Raw genomic sequence first — 21,220 nt, 5'->3', positions numbered from 1 at the left:
AAGTAGGACAAAAGTGTAAAGCCCCATCGCTAGTGATAAGTGAGCATCAAGGTATTCAATCCGAATACATTGCTATATTCATATGCTCAGCCGGGCACCCAAGTGTAATAGTAAGTCAGTGGGAGACAACCAGGCACCCTCTGCTTGGAAGAGCGTGCCTGGTTCATAATAAAAGGTTAGAAATTGATGGATACCCCATCAAAATGGTTTGGAAACTGCATTATAAGGATGGCTGGATGCATATTAGACTCCTATTACATATGACATACAATAGACAATCACATAAAAGCTATATGCCCACTCTACCCATGAGACAGATAACAGCCAGTATACCTTACAATGGCAGTCTTGTACACTGTGAGACATTCCAAACCAGCTCTCATCTGACTGAGAGCCAGTAAGCCTCAAAGTTACTTCAGATCTGTTGGATGGCTTGGGTGGACCTGCGCACCTAGATCAATATCATTAGGGAGACAAAAAGTTTTCTGATTGTCCTAACATAATATTCAATAACCTTTCTATACAGTTTGTCATGTAAAAATGAATTTGCATAAACATGGGTTTATGGGAAAGACATACAAATGAGCAGCATCTGCCTTGTTTTTCAGCTGTCATAAGACTATGAAAACCAATAGATGGCACTATTGAGTTATGAACAGTGCCCTCTATTGGTTTTACAGTCTTATGACAAGTCTAATATTCTTGTCAGAAGACTGTACAACCATTAGACGGCGCTGTTCATAACTCCATAGCGCCCTCTATTGGTTTCATAGTCTTCTGACAAGAATATTAGACTGTATTCTTATGACATGCTTATTAGCCTTTTGCATGGAAAATTCATGATTAGAATATTCGCAATCTACACTAGGATGATATCTGACACTGGGAAAGCTGGGTAATAACTTGCGATCTACACTGAGTTATTACCCAGCTTTTCCAGTGTCAGATATTATCACTGACTTACTATAATATTCGCTATATTGCTATATATTAATTTTTTACAATATTCGTAATATTCTAAAAAAAGAATATATATCATTATAGCGAATATTATGTAATAATTATGTAGTAAGTCAGTGATAATATCTGACACTGGAAAAGCTGGGTAATAACTCAGTGTAGATCGCAAGTTATTACCCAGCTTTCCCATGGAATATCTCATAGTGCACAAGGCTGCCATTGTAAGGTATGCTGGCTGTTATCTGTCTCATGGGTAGATTGGGCACATACTGTACCTGGCTTTTAGGATATAGCCTTTGTGTGGTTGTCTATTGTATGTTGTACTTAATAGGAGTCTAATGCATCCAGCTATCCTCTTAATCCTGTTGCTAAACCATTTTGATGGTGTTTCCATCAATTTCAATTTTTTTTAATGAACAGACACCCTCTTGTCTTCTGAGCAAGGGGTACCTGGTTGTCTCCCATTGACTTCCATTGTATTAAATTGTATTCGAACACCCAAATTATTCAGCCAAGCATAGCAATGCTCAAGCCGAACAGGTATTTGGCCAATCATGCTTGCTCATCACTACCCATCACCAGTCTCCAAAGTTTAAAGGGGTATTCCTTCTCAACCATTCATGACTGAGATCAGAATACCCACTTTATGTGGTGGCCAGGGTTACAGCTGGGCTGTGCTGTTTCCATACCTTCTGTAGACGGGAATAGGAGCACAGTAAGCAATGCTATTTCTGTAGCTCTTAAGTTATGAGAGATGGGAATATTGCTTTCCTGTGATATCTGTTCGATGGACTTATTTTTTTTAAATAAAAAAAATTGTCTTCTCTTACCCATTGGTGATCACCTAAATAGGCCATCTCTTGTAAAGGCGTGGACAACCCCTTTAACTCCAAAATACAAACCCCAGAAACCTAAATAAGTTAGACCACACTCTAATATACTTAGTGCCCAGTTGCCAGTACATTGTATGCGCCATGCTGTCCACAGAACATTCACATGGTGCTACCATCTGGACCTTCCGTGGTGGGCTGGGATCCCCATATCAGCTAATGTAGATGTATTTATTGGTTTCCATTTTATTCTCTAAATCGAACTGTATACAAAATTGGAGATCGTAACTGAACAGCGTGCATGAGCGTCTATAGACAAATGGGTGGGAAGATTATTTGTCTTGGGTATGGCCAGATCTTAGCTTGCCTTTGAAGTATTAGTATATATTTTCGTGGCCATTTCTTGCTTTTTCTGCCTAGTACATGCAAATATTTTTTTATTATTGCTCACATATTCAGTCAGCAGTTTCCTGCTAACTTTGCAGTCATCAAATCCCTTGTAAATAAATGGATCTTACATGTGGAACCGGAGCTTTCTTCATGTGTGATTAAATAAACACAGAATTTAATGTTTGCATTTTCGGTATTAAATGATTCTGGGATACAAGGCGAAGGGTCTGCCTGCGTGCACATATTTTACAGTAAATTGCATGCGCAAGCAGCGTAGATGGCTATCTTTCTGGATATTATGTTTCACGTCATTTTAAATGTAGGTTTTTGAAGATTTTGACAGTGTTGTATCTTTTTGTTTTTCTGTTTGGTTACATTTTATAGACAATATATTTTTAATGTATTACAAACAGCAAACTCTGTACATGATCATACTGGCCATATGGTATGCCTGTGAACCCTGGACAATTGGCCATTGAATCACTGTGTGGTCCTAAATGGACCTAATTCACCAATAACCCAGTGATGCAAAATATAAGAGAACATAAGAAACATAACACATAAGAACATACACTTGTGTGTATGCAGTCAACTTTCTATTATCCCACATCTTATAAGAACCCAGAGGGTCGCTCGTTCTCGATAATAGGTCAGTGTAAATGTGCTGCTGATCACCCCGATGAACACTCGTTAATCAGGTGAAATGAGCTTTCATGCAGCACATTAAAGGGAGTCTGTCACCACATTTTAGCATGTTAGACCGTTAAAATAGGGTTATGTGATCCAGCCAGAACATAAAAACGGTACCTTTGTGGTAGAAAACGGACTTTTCTTTTTGCCGAAAATAAACTTATAAGATTATGTTCTGAGCCCTCTCAAGTGCCCAGGGCGGTCTCTCAATCCTCGGAGCCCCAGGCAGGCACCTCCTAAACGGCTCATAACCCCGCCCTCCGTGCGCCTCTGCCCGCCCGTTTACTCCCCTCCCCTGTCCTTTTCCACTGCCGCTGTGCGGTCCAAATCGTAGCGGGCGCATGCGCAATGCGATGCCCGCTCCTGGCAGGGCATCGCAATACCTACTGCACATGCGCCCGCTACCATTTGGACCGCACAGCGGCAGTGGAAAAGGACAGGGGAGGGGAGTAAACGGGCGGGCAGAGGCGCACGGAGGGCGGGGTTATGAGCCGTTTAGGAGGTGCCTGCCTGGGGCTCCGAGGATTGAGAGACCGCCCTGGGCACTTGAGAGGGCTCAGAACATAATCTTATAAGTTTATTTTCGGCAAAAAGAAAAGTCCGTTTTCTACCACAAAGGTACCGTTTTTATGTTCTGGCTGGATCACATAACCCTATTTTAACGGTCTAACATGCTAAAATGTGGTGACAGACTCCCTTTAAATCATCATTTCTGGGCAGCAGATCGTCCTGTGTGAACAGTGATCTGCTGCCCAGGGACAATGAATCTGTATGAGGCCAGCAGTGACAATAGTGATCCCTCGTCCTCATACTGTGGAGGTGGTCACTGCATGAAAATGCTGCTTTTTCGCTCACTAACAAGCAGACTGTTACCGGGGTAGAAAGGACCCTCACGATAATTGGTCAGTTGGGGAGTGTAAATCCGCCCCAATTCAAGTGAAGTTTCCCTTTCAATCGGTTGTTACAATAAAGAGACTAGTTAGTAGATAGACATTCTCTTCTGGAGGCAGTGCGATGAAGGTAGAATTATTGTAGGATAGCAAAAGCAAACCAGGACATCTCATTTTGACCATTTTAAAATTGTTATTTTCTCCTATTGTGTTCTTATTATTAAAAACAATAGAGATATATAGTTGTATGTGTACTTAGTGGATCTCCATTTCCTTCAAAATGGCCGACTAGAATTGCAGTTTTCTGTCTCCTAGTAAATAGCGTGGAACAGCTGAAATATATGGACAGGAAATGTCACGAATACGTATAGGTTTTATTATTAGGAGGCTGTCACGTAGTCTGAACACAGATTACAGTATTCATTTTAAGCTTCTTAAATATGTAAGATATCGACTATCCCTTTGTAACAGCGCGCAGGTGACTTTCTTAGTATCACAGGAACCACCATGAGTTTACCTAACAGAAGATCAGAGAATGTGCGGTGTAACAAAAGGACACAGGTGTGGAAGTGAAATAATGTTTAGATACATGGCAGAGATAAGATGTGAAGCAAAGCATTGAAAATTGTCCTGGAACTCCCCAAAAAGTTATTGTGCTACATCTTCTGTCAATGCGCTAACATGATGCTTCTCAGTTTTCCTCTTGATCATTATGAATATTATATTTGTGTCTGTTAGGGTCCATTCACACGTCCGTGGAATGGGTCCGCATCCGTTCCGCAATATCCGGTCCACTCTCCGGGAAAAAAATTATCTTCCGGTCCACAGCTCAAAATAGAACATGTCCTATTCTTGTCCGCAATTGCGGACAAGAATAGGCAGTTCTATGGGGGTTCCGGCCGGGTGTATTGCGGATCCGCAATTTGAATGGACCCTTATAAAGTGGATGTGGATCCTCTGTGTCACTTGAACCAATATGACTTAGGATACTCCTAAGGCCTTTTTCACACGGGCAAGATTTCCGCGTGGGTGAAATGCGTGAGGTGAACGCATTGCACCCGCATTGAATCCAGACCCATTCACTCCAATTGGGCTGTGCACATGAGTGGTGATTTTCACGCATCACTTGTGCGTTGCAGTGAAAATCGCAGCATGCTCTATTAGTTGCGTTTTTCACGCAACGCAGGCCCCATAGAAGTGAAGGGGGCTGCGTGAAAATTGCAAGCAAGTGCGGATGCGGTGTGATTTTCACGCATGGTTGCTAAGGAGATGATCGGGATGGAGACCCGATCATTATTGTTTTCCCTTATAACATGGTTATAAGGGAAAATAATAGCATTCTTAATACAGAATGCTTAGTAAAATAGGGCTGGAGGGGTTAAAAAAATATAAAAAATAATTTAACTCACCTTAATCCACTTGTTCGTGCAACCCGGCTTCTCTTCTTTCTTTTTCTTTGCTGTGCAGGAGGAAAAGGCCCTGTGGTGACGTCACTGCGCTCATCACATGGTCCGTCACATGATTCATCACCATGGTGATGGATTATGTGACGGACCATGTGATGAGCGCAGTGATCAGTGGCGTAGGGATCGCCATAGCAACCATAGCAGTGGCTATGGGGCCCTACGCCACTGGAGGCCCGTCCGGACCGCATTCATTTTTATTTTATTTTTTTATTAACACACACAGGCACTGGCAGCCAGGCCCGCCCGCCCAGTGTAGTAGGCTCGGGCCTGGCTGGGGATTGGGAAGCTAAGGAGTAGTCAGGTCATGTGCTCCGCCTTCTTGTCTCAGTCTCCCGGCGGCCGGCGTCACGCGCCTGCTCCGCCTCCTTCTAAAGTGGGAGGAGCATGCGCGTGCGGCGTGGCGGAGTGAGTGACGTCACGCTGCCGTCGGCTGCCTATTTTGAATGTGAAGAGTGGGAGCCTGCCTGCCCGCCCGTGCCCAGTGTGCCTAACTGCCCATGCCCAGCAGGCCAGAAGTGAATGGATTCTGACGATCTTCTTTTCTGCACTGCCAGCAGTCTTCCACAGTAAAAAGAAAAAGTCTGGAGTGGAGAGGAGTCCTGACTGTCCCCGACTCCCCAGTAAGTTAGTGAAGTGTCAAGTGATAGATAAGGATTATTAGATAGTAGTATACATACTAGTACATACTTTGCACAAGTTTATTATTTACAACTTAAAGGGAACCTGTCACCAAAGAAATCGCTTATTAAGCTGTTAATACTATTAACAGCTTAATAAGCGATTTTTTTGGTGACAGGTTCCCTTTAAGTTGTAAATAATAAACTTGTGCAAAGTATGTACTAGTATGTAGTGCCTTATAGTGCTGCATAGTAGTTTCCTAATGCACTTTTTCTTCGTTTAGCCGCATTTAGCCTCCTTGAGAAATCAATGTTTTATTCAGTCGCTGCCCCGTGCTTCAAGTCAGGTTTGAAGTCAAGGGGGCAGCGGCCTAGGCGTCTCCAATCCTGCTCTCCCCGCCTCCCGCCGCCTTTATTGACAAGCCGGATCTCAGTGCTGGGACCGCGCTCCCAGCCCACATGCGCAGTAAAGGGCTGCTGTAGCCTGTAACGCGATCCCGGCTCCGGCTCGTACACTCAGCCGGCTTCAGTTTCGCTACTGCGCATGCGCCTGACATCTTCTGTAACTGCGCTAGTATGTAAGGCTGGCGGGCGCATGCGTAGTAGCGAAACTGACGCCGGCTGAGTGTACGAGCCGGAGCCGGGATCGCGCTACAGGCTACAGCAGCCCTTTACTGCGCATGCGGGCTGGGAGCGCGGTCCCGGGACTGAGATCCGGTGTGTCAATAAAGGCGGCGGGAGACGGGGATAGCAGGATTGGAGACGCCTAGGCCGCTGCCCCCTTGACTTCAAACCTGACTTGAAGCACGGGGCAGCGACTGAATAAAACATTGATTTCTCAAGGAGGCTAAATGCGGCTAAACGAAGAAAAAGTGCATTAGGAAACTACTATGCAGCACTATAAGGTACTATTTACAGCTTAATAAGCGATTTTTTGGTGACAGATTCCCTTTAAGCTCACTTACATAAGGAACGCGGCATCCGTCTTACAATAGTTGCCGGTCACTATCAGGGACACTGTTATGGGGGGGGGGGGGGGGGGCCATAAATTTTTTTTGCTATGGGGCCCATGCATTTCTAGCTACGCCCCTGGCAGTGATGTCATCAAAGGTCCTTTGCCCAGGTCCTGAAGAAGGAAGAAAGAAGAAAAGCCAGGCTGCACAAACAAGTGTATTAAGGTGAGTTAAATTATATATATATATTTTTTATTTTTTTTTAACCCCTCTAGCCCTATTTTATTAAGCATTCTGTATTAAGAATGCTAATATTTTCCATTATAACCATGTTATAAGTGAAAATAATACAATCTACACAACACCTAACCCAAACCCGAACTTCTGTGAAGAAGTTTGGCGTCGGGTACCAAACATGCCGATTTTTCTCACGCGCGTGCAAAACGCATAAAAATGTTTTGCACTTGTGCGGAAAAATCACGCATTTTCCCGCGACGCACCTGCATCTTATCCGGCCCAAATCCATGACGCCCGTGTGAAAGAGGCCTAAGGGTGTTATCTAAGTGACTTCCTGGTCTTCAGCCTTTTTCCCCTGTACAGGAATCTGGTCACTGCAGGGAAACCACAAGGCCACCAGCTCTTGAAATAGTCTATGTTCAAGGGACTACTGACTAGGGATCGACAGATATTGATTTTTTAGAGCCGATACCAATAATCTGTGAACTTTCAGGCCGATAGCCGATAATTTATACCGATATATTATCTCATAATATATATTATATTAGTTGGTAGTCATTGAGGTGGTGGAAATTTTCATTTGGCACTAGTATATTATAAATGTAAATTATAAATTAATAAAGCCCTTAGTTAGTAGTCAATTTATAATTTACAATTATAATATACTAGTGCCAAATGCCAATTTCCACACCATCCCTTCCCTCCTCACTGACTTTATTAACTTTTATCAGACCTCCGATCAGCCCTTTATTAACCCCTATCAGACCTCAGATCAGACCTCTCTTAACCCCTATCAGACCTCAGATCAGACCAATATTAACCCCTATCAGACCTCAGATCAGACCTTTATTAACCCCTATCAGATGAAAAAATAAAAAACTCCTCACCTCTCCTGCGCAGCGACTCCTCTTCATCTCGGGGTCCGGCGTCTCGCTCCCCTGTGTTCTCCGGCCCGCGCCGCACTGTCACCTGACACCATGCAGTGTCACGTCATAGTTATCGCACTACGTCCTGACGCTGTACGGGGTCAGGACAGTGCAGCGCAGGCCCCATAAAAAAAGACCAGGGAGGGTGAGTATCAGAAGCGCTTGCTGCGCTTCTTCCCCGCTCCCAGCACCCGAAGCATACTAGTACGTGCTTCCATAATGGAAGCACTCACTAATATTCGCTTTATACGCATTATCGGTATATTGGCAAGGTTAGATACCGATAATGTACAAAATCCGGAAAATCGGTCGATCCCTACAACTGACCCATGTAAGTGAAGAGCAATGAGGTGGTCAGGAATACTGTAGTCAAGGGCAGGCAGAGTTTGTGAGGTCAGGGTCAGTACGGAGATCAAGAAAAGGTCAGGTCAGGCAACTAAGGGTAAAATCCAGAGACAGGCAGAAGTCGATACATGGAACAGGCAAACAAGTTACAGCACACCTTTGTAGAAATCTAGTGAACTTAACCTTATTGCTCAAGCACTTTCCCTCAGGGAAAGTTGCCTTAACTACCCATAGGTGACCAGCCATTGGCTTGGGAAGATTTCAGCGTGAGCGTGCTGGCCCTTTAAAAGTCAGAGGGGAAGTGCGGGCACGCCCTATGGACACAGCGCTACTCCATCAGCTGGGCCCCTCTGGCAGGAGGAGGAGAACACGGGTGCGTCCAAGCCATTAGGAAACAGGAGCAGGAGAGCAGAGAGGCAGCCATGCCCATCAGGATGAGTGGAATGATGGTGGGCATGGACCGCTTCTATAACAGTATCTTACAAATCTACAAGTGTAATGTTGGCTGTTCTTTGAGTAAATGATATATATGTCCACTCACCCCTCCTCCGCGGAAGACAATGCTTGCAAGGACACCCAAAATAAGGCAGATACAATGTAAATTGTTTAAAACCAGCACTCAGCAATAAAACCTTGTATGTTTTTGTTTTCCATTGAAGTGTGAAGTTTTATCGCAAGATGTGGAGTGTTGGCTATACTTTACAGTATGTCATCTATGGCTGCTATAAAAGGTTCTATGGTTGGAAAAAAAGCAATGGCTGCAGAAGGGGCACAGTGCTCACCAAGTGTCTTCTGCACCTTTGGTCTACTGATTTTCAGTGATCTCACCAACCAGATCACACCAGTCAAATATCCTGACATGTCTAGGACCTGTTAGAAGATATTAAAGAGGACCTTTCACCGATTTTTACACTGTGAACTAAGTATACAGACATAGAGAGCGGCGCCCGGGGATCTCACTGCACTTACTATTATCCCTGGGCGCCGCTCCATTCTCCTGCTATGCCCTCCGGTATCTCCGCTTACTAAGTTATAGTAGGCGGAGTCTGCCCTTGTTCTTCTGTAGCGCTGGCCAATCGCATTGCAGAGCTCACAGCCTGGGAGAAAATAAACTCCCAGGCTGTGAGCTCTGCGCTGCGATTGGCCAGCGCTAGAACAGAACAAGGGCAGACTCCGCCTACCATAACTTTGGGACTGAAATCTCCGCCTACTATAACTTAGTGACCGGAGATACCGGAGGGAATAGCAGGAGAACGGAGCGGCGCCCGGGGATAATAGTAAGTGCAGTGAGATCCCCGGGCGCCTCTCTACATGTCTGTATTCTTAGTTCACAGTGTCATAATCGGTGAAAGGTCCTCTTTAATCCTTTAAAGGGAGTCTGTCACCAGGAAATTCACAGTTAAACCAGGTGGTTAGCTCAGCTGAATGTAGTGATGTAACAACTTTCAATTTGCAATCTGTTGCTTCATTTTGACAAAGTCCTTTTTATCATATGCAAATAATCAGTTAAGTGCACAGAGGGTGGGACCAAGCCACTATTTGCACTCCTTCTGCTTCCTCTGCCAGCCCCTCCCTCTCATCGATAGACAGGTTCCTCCATAGTCTCGCCTGGCTGTGTCAATTAATAAGGAGAGGGATAGGCTGGCACAGGAAGCAGGAGGAGCAAAGGTGCACAAAGTGGCTTGGGTCGGCCTTCAGTGCACTTAACTGTTCATTTACATGTGGATTAAAAGTATTTTTTACTCCAGAATGAAGCAATGGATCGCTAAGTGCAAGGTATTATTACATTCAGCTAAGGTAGTCCTACAAGACATTGTGCCTGTTTTAACAGTGAATTTCCTGGTGACATTACCAGTTTGTAAATGACTTAAAGGGGTTCTGCATATGATCGGCGTGGGTCCAACACCCGGGACCCCCACTGATCAGCTGTTTGAGAAGGCAGGAGCGCCGCGGTCTTCTCTCGGCTTTTCTCAGGCCCAGTGACGTCACGACTAGTATCACTGGCCTGGGCAGGTCTAAGCTCTGTTCACTTAAATGGAGCTTAGCCGCACCCAGGCCAGTGATACTAGTCGTGATGTCACTGGGCCTGCAGTAAACAGCGTCGGACCCCCACCGATCAGATACTGATGACCTATCCTGAGAATAGGTCATCAGTATCAAAATCTCAGAAACCCCCTTTATTGGGAGTTTGCAGCAAAAAAATCAAAACGAAAAGATTGCTCCACAGCTGAAATTCTGTTCAGTATCAACATTACCTGTGGTCTGATATAAAATCACTGGCAACTTTAAGTTTTCCCTATGGAGAAAAAGTTGTGAGGTTGTTTGGAACTTTTATTTCCAGGGGAAACATACAATTTATGTTGTGACGGTGTTAGTCCTATGATCTTACCATGACTTGAGGACTCTCATGGTGTGAAACACTAGCCTACAAAAAGTTGTTGGTATTGGGCTGTAGTTCAGTGGCATTTCTATAATTTTAATTCTGGGTCAAAAAAGTGTTACCATGCAGCAGTACATTAATCTGAAGTATACATGCAAAGGTGCCCATACACATAACCAGGGGCGTAGCTAAAGGCTCATGGGTCCTGGTGCAAGAGTTCATCTTGGGCCCCCCCCCCCCCCTTCACTCAGCGCTGGTGCACCCAGCTTTTCTGCTGCCCAAGGCAAATATTGAAATGGCCCCCCTCCCCTTCCCTCAAGTCGTACTCGTTTTATTACTGATAACCTATCTTCAGGATAGGTCATCAATATCAGATCAGCCGGGAACCTCCGGCACCCAGGACAATCAGCTATTTGAAGAGAGGGCCGCGCTCATCTGAGAGCTGCTTTCTCTGTTCTGTTCACCTGCTCGCCGTAGCATTTGCAGTGATGAGCAGGTACACAGAGCAGAGAAGGCAGCGCTCATACAAAAAAAAAAGAACAACCCCTTTAAAGACATATTTGGAAAACATTACATACAGCGCTATAGAGCATACAGGGTAATACAGCGCCACATAAGTACCTCTTACATCCAGTGACTTCTCTTCTCTGATGTAGTTATTCTCTTTCCTCTTCTTCTCGTCTCAGACCAGACCACCACGGTGACTTCTTTCACTTATTGCAGAAACAGTCCCCCTGAAAATACTGGTACCACACAGTGCGTCAGTACAAAAACACCCCTTTATATTGTGCGCTAGTACAAAAAAAATCCTCCCTTCCTTTCAGATCAGACCCCCATATAAAACCCTAAGTTGGATCCCCCCCATCTTAGACCAAACCCCCTTTAGACCTCTATGTCAGACCCCATATAAGACCCCAGTGTTAGACCTCAGATCAGACCCCCATTAGACCTCCATGTAAGACCCCAACCCAATATCAGACCTCAGATAAGACCCCTATCAGACCTCCAGACCCCCATATCAGACCTCCAGACCCCCATATTAGACCTCTAGACCCCCATTAGACCTCCAGACTCTCACTAGACCTCCAGACTTCCACTAGACCGCCAGAACCCCATATCTTACCCCAATTAGACCTCCAGACCCCCAATCAGACCCCCATTAGACCTCTAGACCCCCAATAAGACCCCCATTAGACCTCCAGAACCCCAATCAGACCCCCATTAAACCTCTAGACCCCCAATCAGGCCCCCATTTGACCTCCAGACCCCCAGCCAGACCTCTCCAAAACCCCCGAGTCAGACCTCTCCAGACCCCCCCAGTCAGACCTCTCCAGACCCCCCCCCAGTCAGACCTCTCCAGACCCCCCCCAGTCAGACCTCTCCAGACCCCCCCAGTCAGACCTCTCCAGACCCCCCAGTCAGACCTCTCCAGACCCCCTAGTCAGACCTCTCCAGACCCCCTAGTCAGACCTCTCCAGACCCCCTAGTCAGACCTCTCCAGACCCCCTAGTCAGACCTCTCCAGACCCCCCGTCAGACTTCTCCAGACCCCCCCGTCAGACTTCTCCAGACCCCCCCCATCAGACTTCTCCAGACCCCCTCCGTCAGACTTCTCCAGACCCCCCCGTCAGACTTCTCCAGACCCCCCCGTCAGACTTCTCCAGACCCCCCCCAGACTTCTCCAGACCCTTCGTCAGACTTCTCCAGACCCTCCGTCAGACTTCTCCAGACCCTCTGTCAGACTTCTCCAGACCCCCCCCCCCCGTCAGACTTCTCCAGACCCCCCCCCCCGTCAGACTTCTCCAGACCCCCCCGTCAGACTTCTCCAGACCCCCCCGTCAGACCTCTCCAGACCCCCCCGTCAGACTTCTCCAGACCCCCCGCAGTCAGACCTCTTCAGACCCCCTAGTCAGACCTCTCCAGACCCCCCTGTCAGACCTCTCCAGACTCCCCTGTCAGACCCCCCAGTCAGACCTCCAGACCCCCCCATTAGATCACTTAAGACCCCCAGTCAGACCTCCAGACCCCCCCCATTAGACCACTTCAGACCTCAAGTCAGACCTCCAGACCCCCCCATAAACCACTCCAGACCCCCAGTCAGACCTCCAGACCCCCAGTCAGACCTCCAGACCCCCAGTCAGACCTCCAGACCCCCATGGACCACTCCAGACCCCCATGGACCACTCCAGACCCACATTAGACCTCTCAAGACCCCCATTAGACCTCTCAAGACCCCCATTAGACCTCTCCAGACCCCAGTGAGACCTCTCCGAACCCCTATTAGACCTCCATATCAGACCTCAGATCAGACTGTAAAATAATAAGTCACTTACCTCTCCTGCCGCCACTCTACTTGTCCTGGCTGTCTTCTCTTCTCAGTGCCCACGCTGCAATCACCTGACCTCCTGCAGCGTCAGGTCAGAGTGCGCTCTGTACGTCTTGACGTTGCAGGCAGCCAGGATACAGCAGAGCGGGCCCTGAGAAGAGCGAGCAGGAGGAGGAGTAAGTACAGGACAGCGCTCACATCGCTTCTCTCCCCTCCTGCAGACTAGTGAGCGCATCCATTATGGAAGCACTCGCTAGTATTCCCTTTATAAGATGCCTGTGCACATAACTATGTATGGGGTGGACCGAAATGTCATTGTCACATGGCGGATTTTATTTATGAATGTTTGATGAATGATAATATGAAATAATAAGTCGTAACATATGGTCCATCTAATGATACATTTTAAGGCATTTTCTGGTGGTTCCAAGCTTCTCATTTATGTAGAGCCAACCATTGAACACTTAGTATAATACAGACAATAACGTTTCTAACCATCAATGTCTCCCTTGTACCTTTTACAAAAGCCCCAGTTGATGAGTGAATAGTACCGTAGCCTTCCCTATGGAAATCAGCAGGTAAGTTGCGGATCATGGATATCGTGGTGAAAGGTTCAGGCTTTTTGATTGTGAAATGTGTCATTGTTGACTGTGATTGTAAGTGAGGACTGTATGAAACACCTGCAGCCCACTGAAAGGCAAACCCATAATGATATTTCTTCCCGTATCCAAATAAATGTGCCCATTCCATTACTCTCCCCTTCCTGAAGTACAAAGGTATTGTGAGTGTGAGCTCAAGCAGAAAGCTATGCGGCTGTATGCTGGTGCTGCACACAGGCCGGGGTGAACCCTCTCAGTCTCCTGTGTACTCTGCACAGTGTATATTTGCAGCTATACGTCGATTAGCCATAATATTGGGAGGGTCGTGTCGGGGGCAAATCATTGGCCTTGGCAAATTTACAACATTTATGCCTGAGAACAAGTGTAAATGTTGGGAAAAGCTACTCCAGCCAGGAGGTGGAGTCATTTTTATGCCTGGCACAAGGACTGCCGGAGGTGCATCTAATTACGAGAAGGCCCCCAGCCCACCCAACTGCCGAAAACTGTTCAACACCGGCCATGAGCAGGTTAAAAAGGGGACTTGAAGCAATTTTTTAGTCCAATATAGTCACAAGCAGTGATGGCCAGTTCGCATTGTTCGCCAGCAAACACATGCGCGCTGCCATCTTGACTCACCCGTCTGGCGATGCACAGGTAAGCCCTTACCTGTGCCGGGAGCCGGTCTGAAATCAAATGCGGTCACCGGGTGCAGGCAGTTCCGACAACAGCCGCCGGGGGCCTTCATCGGGCTGTTCTCGGAACTGCCTGCTCCCAGTGACCACATTTGATTTCAGACCGGCTCCCGTCACAGGCACAGGTAAGGACTTAACTGTGCATCGCCGGACGGGTGAGTCAAGATGGCAGCGCGCATGTGTTCGCGAACTGGCGAACACTGCGAACTGGCCATCACTGGTCACAAGTCCCTTGATAAATGACCATATTGTGATTTATTCCAAAGACTTCAATGAGTTTGTTAAAATTCACCCAAATTTGCACCAAAAACATACAAATACTGCACAAAAACTGTGATAATTTGTGTGTATTTATGTGCTGGTACCTTAGTGCTGGTTATCAGAGAAAGGTGTCTGAACACACCGGGCATCAATGTCAAGTTGGACACAACCGTATGTTTGGTCCACATCCGATTCGCATTTTTTGCGGAGCGGATGCGGACCCATTCACTTCAATGCGGCCACGAAAGATGCGGACAGCACACTGTGTGCTGTCTGCATCCACGTGTCCGTTTCGCAGCCCCGCAAAAGAGAGAGAACATGTCCTGTTGTCTGTTTTGTGGACAATGATAGGACTTTTCTAAAGAATTAAAAAATAAATGGCATGCACTCAACGCGGATCCGTGATTTATGGACCACAAAACACTTACGGCCATGTGCATAAGCCCTTATAACTGATGAGTGTAATTGGCTCCTTTACCCCATAATGTATACTTGGTGATTCCCGGTTTTATTTATTCTGACCCTGGCAGGGTGCGGATATTGAACAGATGGTGCCTAAACTCCACATTTCAAGCTAACAGAGCGAGACTCTTAAATATTGCGTGAGAGGAGCGGAGCGCGGCCGAGGATTGCTCTATTACACAGACTGCAGGCAGCTGCCCTGTGTTCTCTGGATGCTGAGCATATGTGCTAGGGCGACCTTCAATCAGCTTCAAAGAGCGGCACAAATGTACACAAAAATACTGATTTACTCTGACCCTTTAGATTTCTGGGTTAGCGTTTTTCAAAGGCCCCCATTTTCTCATACAGTACCTATTAACCCCTCTTTGACTAGTAGAGACTCCCACCCTCTTGTTGGCGTTCTCTTCATTTTCATAACCTTTACTGCTTTACAGCGATTACACAGATTTCACGTACCCCCATGTCACTATATTACCGTATAGTTCAAGTCTTTACCACATAGGTAATATCTTGTATATAGATAGAGCTTATTTAGGGTGGCTGCACAGGGTGCAGATTTAGGGCTCATGCACACGGCCAAGGGTTTTATGGTCCGAAAATCGCAGATCTGCAAAACACAGATCCTGGACAGATCCACAAAACACAGATCTTTTTACTCGGACAGCATCAGAGCTATACTGTGCCGATTCCTGAAGCACTGGCGTATGCACATCTCTCCAGCCATCAGCCAAAGGCAGCACAGCTTTAGGTGCAAGGAAGTGCAACGGTGATGCCCTTGTTGCACCAAACTGTTCATTTGCATATAATAAATGCCTCAATTTCTCTGGCATGGGGCCACCGATTGGGATGAGAAAAACTGTGTTTGAATCAGCAGGCGAGTGCGCATCAGAAATGACATTTGGATTACTATGGATACATGTGGTCACAGATTCCCTAACACAGCGATGCTTGCCCCCAGCTATTATTCATTTCGCACACATCACATGAAAAGACATGCATGCATTTTGCATAGCATTTGGCCCGTTAACTATGTTCCAGATTGATAATGACAGCACATTGATTTATTAATTCACCCCGTAGTAAACCATTTTATACGGACACACATACTATCAAGAACCGATTGTGGACTGCGATGTTCAGTGATCTGTAGCCCGCACAGCACTCAGTATTACTGCTGTTTCATGAGAAGACATCCATAAAACATAGACCTCATCAGCCCTGCCCTTGTCCCCTGACCCTGCCGCATCTGTAAATAACTAACAATCAAAATAGCAATCTGGTGGAAAGCCATCTCCTCCGTCCTTAATCAAAAGCAAGTCCTGAAACGTTGACTGTTTCCCCTCAGAAATCAAGTACAATGTGATTCCTGCACTATTCCTGTCTATGAAGCTGTGTCCAGGCAAGACACGAAGCAACAAAGTACGGTAGATCACACTGACCAAAAAATAGTATGTGACATCACCATCAAATGGAATCGGCCACACACAGATACATGGACAGTACCAAGAACTTCCTGATAACCGTTTTATAGGTAGGAGGACATTCTTTACACCTAGAGCAGTGATGGCGAACCTTTTACAGACTGAGTGCCCAAACTGTAACCCAAAACACACTTATTTATCTCAAAGTGCCAACACAGCAATTTAACCTGAATACTACAGTCCAGTATAGTGTATCTTCCATGTACTTTATCATTTAGCTATAATAGCCTGCCTACATTCAGTGCTCTGCCTGTGCTGTTCATAGTGCGCCCTGCGCTGATGAATGGCAGGAAAAGTCTAAGGCATACTGGTACACCATAGACTGTTTCCAGGGCGTGGGTGCCCACAGAGAGGTCTCTGAGTGCCGCCTCTGGCACCCGTGCCATAGGTTCGCCATCACTGACCTAGAGGAAACAAGGTTTCACCATCATCCTAGACAGGGATTTGGTTCCATTAAGGGCAGTGAGACTATGGACTTCTATGTTACTGGCGGTTGGGATGGTCAATTCACCGTACAAGTTCAAGAAGGACCTGGATGACTTTCCTGAAAGTAAAATCTTGGTACTAGATTTCTGGAGATGAGGTCCAGTGATTTATTCTCATTGACAATTTGGAGTCAGGAAGGTATTTGTCTCCCTTAATACAGGGCAGTTGGCATCCACCTCGCAGGGGTTTATGCTTTCTTCTGGATCACCATGGTAGGATAGGTAAGATGTAATTGATGAACCTGTGTCTACAAAATGCAACATGATAAATGCAGTGTGCATTTCCTTAGGGTACTTTCACACTAGCGTTTTTCTTTTCCGGTGCTGAGTTCCGTCCTAGGAGCTCAAATCCGGAAAAGAACTGATCAGATTTATCCCCATGTATTCTGAATGGAGAGTAAGGGTATTTTCACACTTGCGGCAGGACGGATCCGACAGGCTGTTCACCATGTCGGATCCGTCCTGCGGCTATTTCGCCGTGCCGCCGGACTATAATGGGGACGGGGGCGGAGCTCCGGCGCAGCACGGCGAAAGCCGCCGGACTAAAAAGTACTGCATGTCCGACTTTTTAGTCCGGCGGCTTTCGCCGTGCTGCGCCGGAGCTCCGCCCCGTCCCCATTATAGTCAGTAGAGACGGAGCGGCGGTCCGGCGGCACGGCGAAATAGCCGCAGGACGGATCCGACATGGTGAATAGCCTGTCGGATCCGTCCTGCTGCAAGTGTGAAAGTACCCTAATCCGTTCAGGATGCATCAGGATGTCTTCAGTTCAGTCTTTTTGACTGATCAGGGTTTTCAGAAAACCGTAGCATGTTGTATTTTTATCTCCGGCCAAAAATCCAGAACACTTTGACTGAACGCCGGATCCGGCCTTTTTCCTATTGACTTGCATTAACGCCGGATCCGGCGCCGTGTGTTCCGTCAAACCGGATCTGGCTTTTGCATGTTAAACCCGAAAAATTTGAAAAATAAGTTAAAGTCCAAAATGGCGGATCCGTTTTGTTCCAATGCATTTTTTCATTGTGATCAAAATCTTGATCAGGATTCAAATGCAATCCGTTTTCACACGTTTTTCCGGATCCGGCGGGCAGTTCCGATGATGGAATTGAACGCCGGATTCAAACAACGCTAGTGTGAAAGTAGCCTTACCCGTTGACTGTACTTGTGCTTGAAGTGGTTACTTACAGGAATTACAACAAATGTCCTCTGAACATTTATGGTATGAGGAGAACATGACTTATAACGTAGTGTAATACTAGGCAATGTTTGCTATTTCAGGGCACACGGAGGTCTATCTTCAGTATGGTGGCTTCTTTTTATCATGAAATTACTTAAAAGTGTGTATATTTATGTAAAAAGCTATGTAGGAATGATATACACTATATGGTCAGAAGTATATGGCCACCTGACCATCACCTATGTAGGCTTGTTGGACATTCCAAAACGAGACACTATGGAGTTGGATCCCCGTCTGAAGCTGCAATAGCTTCAACTCTTCTGCCACTCTTCCGCTTTCCACCTGATTTTACAGGGGGTCTGTGGGAATTTGGATCCATTTTGAAACGATCGTACGAGCGCTGCCTTCTCCTTGCTGTTTACCTGCTTGCCATCGCAACTGCAGCGGTCAACCGGTGTATTTACAACTACATCATTCCGTTCGCTTCAATGGGACGGCTCCTCCTATTGTTCATATTGCCTCCCCTGCAATCCATGATGAGGACTTGATGAAAATAAAGTTTAGAGTGAAAAGTAGTTTATGGCCCAACCCCTTTAACATCACTGTTCTGTAAAACATGACACTTGTCTCAATCTTACTCCAGTGAAATGGTGGCATAGAAGGTGGGGTAACATCCCAAATTAGAAGAGTTGGACTTAAAGGGAACCTGTCACCAGTTTTATGGTGTCCTAAACTAAGGGCAACATAAATAAGTGACTGATTCCAGGGGTGGGATTCAAATTTTTAAGAACAGGTTCCCTACTCAATGGCAAATACGCGGCGTCACAACACGTTTACATATACATACACCATATATATGCAACACACATACACATAAATACACCATATACATGTTACACATACATAAATACACCATGTATTAACTACACACACATACCACAAAACTTTTAAAAAGACTAAGGAGCTAAACTATCAGTGTTGCGTGAAGTTTATTTTTAAAGCGCTGGCCCACACCTCTAACTCCTCCCAATGTCTATCTGTACATGTCCCAACCCTGCTTAGTCTCCATTGTGCCCCTCCACAGTACATAGTTATGCCAGATCTGGGATGGTTGGGAGGTATGCAAATATACAGACTAAATAATAGACACTACACTCACATAATCACATATACAATATATACCAAACAGTATATAAATGACTCCTAGGCTACACTTACAGTAGATTTACCTACACCATACACATTTTATACACATTTGTACCTAGCACTAAAGACCTATTTGCATGCATATGATATTCTGTGCTATCCAGCATACAGCACCACATACCTCTTATAGCAAGTGAATTCTCCTCTTTTGCAGACCTTCTCTTTCTTCATCTTCTCCTTTGAGAGCAGACCGCCATGATGATTTTTCACCCATCTCTTGTCTCTGCAGTTTGACAAAATACATCTTGGGTTCCTACTTTTCCATCATCCTCCTACCTTCTTAACAACTCACCTGCCACCTTCAATAATAATAATAATGTGCACTAGTTCAAAAATGCTCCCGTTCTGTGTGCCAGTACAAAAAAATTCCCTCAGTGCCCCCAGTTGAGCTAATGTCCCCATAGTGCCCCCATAATGTGTGCAAGTATAAAACTCCCCTATATAATGCCCCGGTAAATGCTCACATAGTGCTCTTCTCCTCTTCCCCATAGTGCTCCCATAATGTGCCAGTATAAGATTCCCCCATAGTGTCCCCCAGAATGTGCTAGTATAAATGCCCCTTCTTAGTGCCCCCATAGTGTGCCTATATAATATGCCTGCATAGTGTTCTTTCTCCCCTCCAACACCATAGTGTCCCCATAATCTGCCAGTATAAGATGCCCCCATAGTGTTCCCTATGTGCTAGCAATGCCCCCAGTAGATCCCCTACATGTGCCAGCAATGCCCACAGTAGATGCCCCTATAGTGTCCACATGTGCCAGCAATGTCCCCAGTAGATCCCCCCATAGTGTCCACATGTGCCAGCAATGTCCCCAGTAGATCCCCCCATAGTGTCCACATGTGCCAGCAATGTCCCCAGTAGATGCCCCCCATAGTGTCCCCAATGATGTGCCAGTAGATGCCCCCATAGTGTTCCCATGTGCCAGCAATGCCCCCAGTAGATGCCCCCCATAGTGTCCCCCATGTGCCAGCAATGCCCCAGTAGATGCCCCCATAGTGTCCCCTTTGTGCCAGCCATTCCCCCAGTAGATGCTCCCATAGTGTCCCCCCATATGCCAGCAATGCCCCCAGTAGATACCCCCATAGTGTCCCCCATGTGTTAGCCATGCAGCCAGTAGATACCACCATAGTGTTGCATATGTGCAAACAATGACCCCAGTTTCTCCACAGAAAAGCAAAAAAAAAAAACTTACCTGCATCCTGTCAGCAATGCAATGCAGGCCTCTTCCGGCCTGTGTCCCATGCTGTACGGCTCAGGCGGCTCGATTACGTCATAGCGCTGCCTGCACCGGCCTCTGATAGGTTGCTGGAATAAGGCCAGCATCCTATCAGAGGAACAGGGAAGGGAGACGCCTCTCCTTTGCCCTGCTGCAGTGTTCATCTGCATCGCCATCCTGAGAACGGTGATACAGATGAATGTAGGGAGATGAGCGCTTCCACAATGCAAGTGCTCATCTCCCACCGCACCGGATCGGGATTCAGCCGCTTCTCCGTTCCAGCTGTAATTTTAACAACCGGATCTGTAGAACCGGAGCGAACCGGCTGAATCCCATGCCTGACTGATTCTCTTAGCAAAATGCTGGGTCACTTTCTTTAATTGACCCAGTCAATCTGCCAACATCTTGTATTGAAAAGCTCCAGCTGATAATGATGAGTCCTGAATATTCATGAGCTCCTTACTCTCCCTGCTCACCTGCTGCTGATTGACAGTTATTTTCCATATGAATCAGCAGCAGGTGGGCAGGGGAGTGGCTATAGCTCTGAATTAAATATACGCTGGACTCAATGACATCACGCTGGACTCAAGTCAGCTCCTTAGCATGCGGCTTGTGGCATCTTTGTGTGTATAT

The 21,220-nt window shown here is 46.3% G+C and overlaps 1 protein-coding gene across 1 annotated transcript in view; it reads left to right on the top strand.

Annotated features, from left to right (window-relative positions):
- LOC122941666 (sec1 family domain-containing protein 2-like) overlaps positions 1 to 21,220 on the top strand; it is a 554,683-nt gene that overhangs the window by 455,765 nt on the left and 77,698 nt on the right. The gene's annotated exons all lie outside the window — the stretch shown is intronic.

Source organism: Bufo gargarizans, chromosome 1 (assembly GCF_014858855.1).
Source record: "Bufo gargarizans isolate SCDJY-AF-19 chromosome 1, ASM1485885v1, whole genome shotgun sequence".
Lineage (NCBI taxonomy): Eukaryota > Metazoa > Chordata > Amphibia > Anura > Bufonidae > Bufo > Bufo gargarizans.
This window is presented reverse-complemented; position numbering and strand designations above follow the sequence as displayed.